Source organism: Arachis stenosperma, chromosome 10 (assembly GCF_014773155.1).
Source record: "Arachis stenosperma cultivar V10309 chromosome 10, arast.V10309.gnm1.PFL2, whole genome shotgun sequence".
NCBI classification, from domain to species: Eukaryota; Viridiplantae; Streptophyta; class Magnoliopsida; order Fabales; family Fabaceae; genus Arachis; species Arachis stenosperma.
The window spans coordinates 121,948,736-121,954,535 of record NC_080386.1 but is presented as its reverse complement, the minus strand read 5'-3'; the positions used below and the strand labels follow the sequence as shown (position 1 = coordinate 121,954,535).

General features: G+C 41.2%; 1 non-coding gene across 1 annotated transcript; it reads right to left on the bottom strand.

The window, feature by feature from the left end:
* Positions 1–873: 873 nt before the first annotated feature.
* LOC130959186 (small nucleolar RNA R71) lies at positions 874–981 on the bottom strand. The gene has a single exon (XR_009078281.1). It is a non-coding gene; the product is annotated as a small nucleolar RNA R71 (small nucleolar RNA).
* Between the last annotated feature and the right edge of the window lie 4,819 nt (positions 982–5,800).

Below are 5,800 nucleotides of genomic sequence, written 5' to 3'. Positions count from 1 at the left end.
TTTTTAATCAAATCTTTTTGACTTCTAATTTCAAAATCTTTTTCAAAAATCACTTGATTTCTTTCCCACTCTTATTTTCGAAAATCAATTAGTGTTTTTCAAAAATGTTTTCAAAAATCTTTACTTAATTTTCGAAAATCACTTCCCTTCTTCCCACATCCTTCTATTTATGGACTAACACTATTCCTTAATGCAAAATTCGAACTCCATCTTCTTTGATAAGTTCGAATTTTCTACTTCTGTCTTCTATCTTTCTTCTTCCTCTGACACCTCAAGGAATCTCTATACTGTGACATAGAGGATTCCACATTTTCTTGTTCTCTTCTCTTTCATATGAGCAGGAGCAGAGACAAAGGCATTCTTGTTGAAGCTGACCCTGAACCTGAAAGGACCTTGAAGCGAAAGCTAAGAGAAGCTAAGGCACAACTCTCTGTTGAGGACCTGACCGAATTCTTCAAAGAAGAAGACATGGCAGCCGAAAACAACAACAATGCCAACAATGCAAGGAAGGTGCTGGGTGACTTTACTGCACCTACTCCCGACTTCTATGGGAGAAGCATCTCTATCCCTGCCATTGGAGCAAACAACTTTGAGCTTAAGCCTCAATTAGTTTCTCTAATGCAACAGAATTGCAAGTTCCATGGACTTCCATTAGAAGATCCTCATCAGTTTTTAGCTGAATTCTTGCAAATTTGTGACACAGTCAAGACTAATGGGGTTGACCCTGAAGTCTACAGACTAATGCTATTCCCTTTTGCTGTAAGAGACAGAGCTAGAATATGGTTGGACTCTCAACCTAAAGAAAGCCTGGACTCTTGGGAAAAGCTAGTCAATGCCTTCTTGGCAAAGTTCTTTCCACCTCAAAAATTGAGTAAGCTTAGAGTGGAAGTCCAAACCTTCAGACAAAAGGATGGTGAATCCCTCTATGAAGCTTGGGAAAGATACAAACAATTGATCAGAAAGTGTCCCTCAGACATGCTTTCTGAATGGAGCATCATAGGTATTTTCTATGATGGTCTCTCTGAACTGTCCAAGATGTCTTTGGATAGCTCTGCTGGAGGATCTCTTCATCTGAAGAAGACGCCTACAGAGGCTCAAGAGCTAATTGAAATGGTTGCAAATAACCAATTCATGTACACTTCTGAAAGGAATCCTGTGAACAATGGGACTAGTCAGAAGAAAGGAGTTCTTGAGATTGATACTCTGAATGCCATACTGGCTCAGAATAAAATATTGACTCAACAAGTCAATTTGATTTCTCAAAGCCTGTCTGGAATGCAAAATGCACCAAGTAGTACTAAGGATGCTTCATCTGAAGAAGAAGCTTATGATCCTGAGAACCCTTCAATGGAAGAGGTGAATTACCTAGGAGAACCCTATGGAAACACCTATAATTCTTCTTGGAGAAATCACCCAAATTTCTCATGGAAGAATCAAGAGAAACCTCAACAAGGTTTCAACAACAATAATGGTGGAAGAAACAGGTTTAGCAATAGCAAGCCTTTTCCATCATCTTCTCAGCAACAGACAGAGAATTCTAAGCAGAACCCCTCTGACTTAGCAACCATGGTCTCTGATCTAATCAAATCCACTCAAAGTTTCATGACTGAAACAAGGTCCTCCATTAGGAATTTGGAGGCACAAGTGGGACAGCTGAGCAAGAAAATTACTGAACTCCCTCCAAGTACTCTTCCAAGCAATACAGAAGAAAATCCAAAAGGAGAGTGCAAGGCCATCAACATGGCCGAATTTGGAGAGGAAGGAGAGGCAGTGAACGCCACTGAGGAAGGCCTCAATGGACGTGCACTAGCCTCTACTGAGTTCCTATTGAGGAACCATGGGAATCTGAGGCTCAAATTGACCATAGAGATTCCATTGGATTTACTTCTGCCATTCATGAGCTCTGATGAGTATTCTTCCTCTGAAGAGGATGAGTATGTCACTGAAGAGCAAGTTGCTAAATACCTTGGAGCAATCATGAAACTAAATGACAAGTTATTTGGAAATGAGACTTGGGAGGATGAACCCCCTTTGCTCACCAAAGAACTGGATGACTTGTCTAGGCAGAAATTACCTCAAAAGAGACAAGATCCTGGGAAGTTTTCCATACCTTGTACCATAGGCACCATGACCTTCAAGAAGGCTCTGTGTGACTTAGGGTCAAGTGTAAACCTCATGCCTCTCTCTGTAATGGAGAAGCTAGGGATCTTTGAGGTACAAGCTGCAAGAATCTCACTGGAGATGGCAGACAACTCAAGAAAACAAGCTCATGGACTTGTAGAGAATGTTTTGGTAAAAGTTGAAGACCATTACATCCCTACTGATTTCATAGTCCTAGAGACTGGGAAGTGCATGGATGAATCCATCATCCTTGGCAGACCCTTCCTAGCCACAGCAAAGGCTGTGATTGATGTTGATGGAGGTGAACTGATCATTCAAGTGAATGAAGAATCCTTTGTGTTTAAGGCTCAAGGATATCCCTCTGTCACCATGGAGAGGAAGCATGAAGAGCTTCTCTCAATTCAGAGTCAAACAGAGCCCCCACAGTCAAACTCTAAGTTTGGTGTTGGGAGGCCACAACCAAACTCTAAGTTTGGTGTTGAACCCCACATTCAAACTCTAAGTTTGGTGTTCGGAGGTTCCAACATTGCTTTGAGAAAATGTGAGGCTCCATGAGAGCTATCTGTCAAGCTACTGACATTAAAGAAGCGCTTGTTGGGAGGCAACCCAATGTTATATTTTATCTATTTTCTTTTGTTATTTTATGTTTTTTGTAGGTTGATGATCATAAGAAGACACAAAATCAATTGAAAAAGCAAAAACAGAATGAAAAACAGGAAGAAAAACAGCACACCCTGGAGAAAGAACCCACTGGCGTTTAAACGCCAGTGAGGCTAGCAGTTGGGCGTTTAACGCCCAGTCTGGCACCATTCTGGGTGTTTAACGCCAGAAAGGGGCACCAGACTGGCGTTAAACGCCAGAAAAGGGCACCAGCCCGGCGTTTAACGCCAGAAATGGCTCAAAACGTGATTTTGAATGCCATTTGGTGCAGGGATGACTTTCCTTGACACCACAGGATCTGTGGACCCCACAGGATCCCCACCAACCCCATCTACCTTACCATTCAAATTCAAACCACTTTTCCTCCCAAACCCACCCATACATGACCGAACCATGAGCCCCCCTCTCCTATATATATCCTTCTTCACCCCTTCATTTTCACACAACCTAAACACCACTTCTCCCCCTCTTTGGCCGAACACAAAAGCCATTCCATTCTTCCTCATTTCTTCTTCTTCTACTCTCTTCTTTCTTCTTTTGCTCGAGGACGAGCAAATCTTTTAAGTTTGGTGTGGTAAAAGCATTGCTTTTTGTTTTTCCATAACCATTTATGGCATCCAAGGCCGGAGAAACCTCTAGAAAGAGGAAAGGGAAGGCAAAAGCTTCCACCTCCGAGTCATGGGAGATGGATAGATTCATCTCAAGGGTGCATCAAGACCACTTCTATGAAGTTGTGGCCTTGAAGAAGGTGATCCCCGAGGTCCCCTTTTCACTCAAAAAGGGTGAATATCCAGAGATCCGGCATGAGATCCGAAGAAGAGGTTGGGAAGTGCTTACCAACCCCATTCAACAAGTCGGAATCTTGATGGTTCAAGAGTTCTATGCCAATGCATGGATCACCAAGAACCATGATCAAAGTGTGAACCCGGATCCAAAGAATTATCTTACAATGGTTCGGGGGAAATACTTGGATTTTAGTCCGGAAAATGTAAGGTTAGCATTCAACTTGCCCATGATGCAAGGAGATGAACATCCTTACACTAGAAGGGTCAACTTTGATCAAAGGTTGGACCAAGTCCTCACAGTCATATGTGAAGAGGGCGCACAATGGAAGAAAGATTCAAGAGGGAAGCCGGTTCAATTAAGAAGGCATGACCTCAAACCCATGGCTAGAGGATGGTTGGAGTTTATCCAACGCTCAATCATTCCCACTAGCAACCGGTCCGAAGTTACTCTAGACCGGGCCATCATGATTCATAGCATCATGATTGGAGAAGAAGTGGAAGTTCATGAGGTTATAGCCCAAGAACTCTATAAGGTGGCGGACAAGTCCTCTACCCTAGCAAGGTTAGCCTTTCCTCATCTCATTTGTCACCTCTGTTATTCAGTTGGAGTTGACATAGAGGGAGACATCCCCATTGATGAGGATAAGCCCATCACTAAGAAAAGGATGGAGCACACAAGAGACCCCACTCATCATGAGATCCCTGAGATACCCCAAGGGATGCACTTTCCTCCACAAAACTATTGGGAGCAACTGAACACCTCCCTAGGAGAACTGAGTTCCAACATGGGACAACTAAGGGTGGAGCACCAAGAACACTCCATCATCCTCCATGAAATTAGAGAAGATCAAAGAATCATGAGAGAGGAACAACAAAGACAAGGAAGAGACATTGAGGAGCTCAAGCACTCCATAGGATCTTCAAGAGGAAGAAAGAACCACCATCACTAAAGGTGGACCCGTTCTTTAATCTCCTTGTTCTTTATTTTCTGTTTTTCGAAATTTTCATGCTTATGTTTGGCTATGTTTGTGTCTTATGATCATTAGTGTCTTAGTGTCTATGCCTTAAAGTTATGAATGTCCTATGAATCCATCACCTTTCTTAAAAGAAAACTGTTTTTAATACAAAAGAACAAGAAGTACAGGATTTCGAATTCATCTTTAAAACTAGCTTAATTAGTTTGATGTGGTGACAATACTTTTTGTTTTCTGAATGTATGCTTGAACAGTGCATATGTCTTTTGAATTTGTTGTTCATGAATGTTAAAATTGTTGGCTCTTGAAAGAATGATGAAAAAGGAGACATGTTACTGAGGATCTGAAAAATCATAAAAAAATGATTCTTGAAGCAAGAAAAAGCAGTGAATACAAAAAAAAACGAAAAACGAAAAAAAAAAGAGGAGAAAGAGAAAAAGAAAGAAATAAAGTTGTGATCCAAGGCAAAAAGAGTGTGCTTAAGAACCCTGGACACCTCTAATTGGGGACTTTAGCAAAGCTGAGTCACAATCTGAAAAGGTTCACCCAATTATGTGTCTGTGGCATGTATGTATCCGGTGGTAATACTGGAAGACAGAGTGCTTTGGGCCACGGCCAAGACTCAATAAGTAGCTGTGTTCAAGAATCATCATACTTAACTAGGTGAATCAATAACATTATCTGGATTCTGAGTTCCTAAAGAAGCCAATCATTCTGAATTTCAAAGGATAAAGTGAGATGCCAAAACTGTTTGGAGGCAAAAAGCTACTAGTCCCGCTCATCTAATTTGGAGCTAAGTTTCATTGATAATTTGGAGTCTATAGTATATTCTCTTCTTTTATCTTATTTGATTTTCAGTGCTTGGGGACAAGCAACAATTTAAGTTTGGTGTTGTGATGAGCGGATAATTTGTACCCTTTTTGGCATTGTTTTTAGTATGTTTTTAGTAGTTTTAGTTAAGTTCTTAGTATATTTTTATTAGTTTTTAGTTAAAATTCACTTTTCTGGACTTTACTATGAGTTTGTGTGTTTTTCTGTGATTTCAGGTATTTTCTGGCTGAAATTGAGGGATCTGAGCAAAAATCTGATCCAGAGACTCAAAAGGACTGCAGATGCTGTTGGATTCTGACCTCCCTGCACTCGAAGTGGATTTTCTGGAGCTACAGAAGCCCAATTGGCGCGCTCTCAACGGCGTTGGAAACTAGACATCCTGGGCTTTCCAGCAATATATGATAGTCCATACTTTGCCCAAGATTTGAT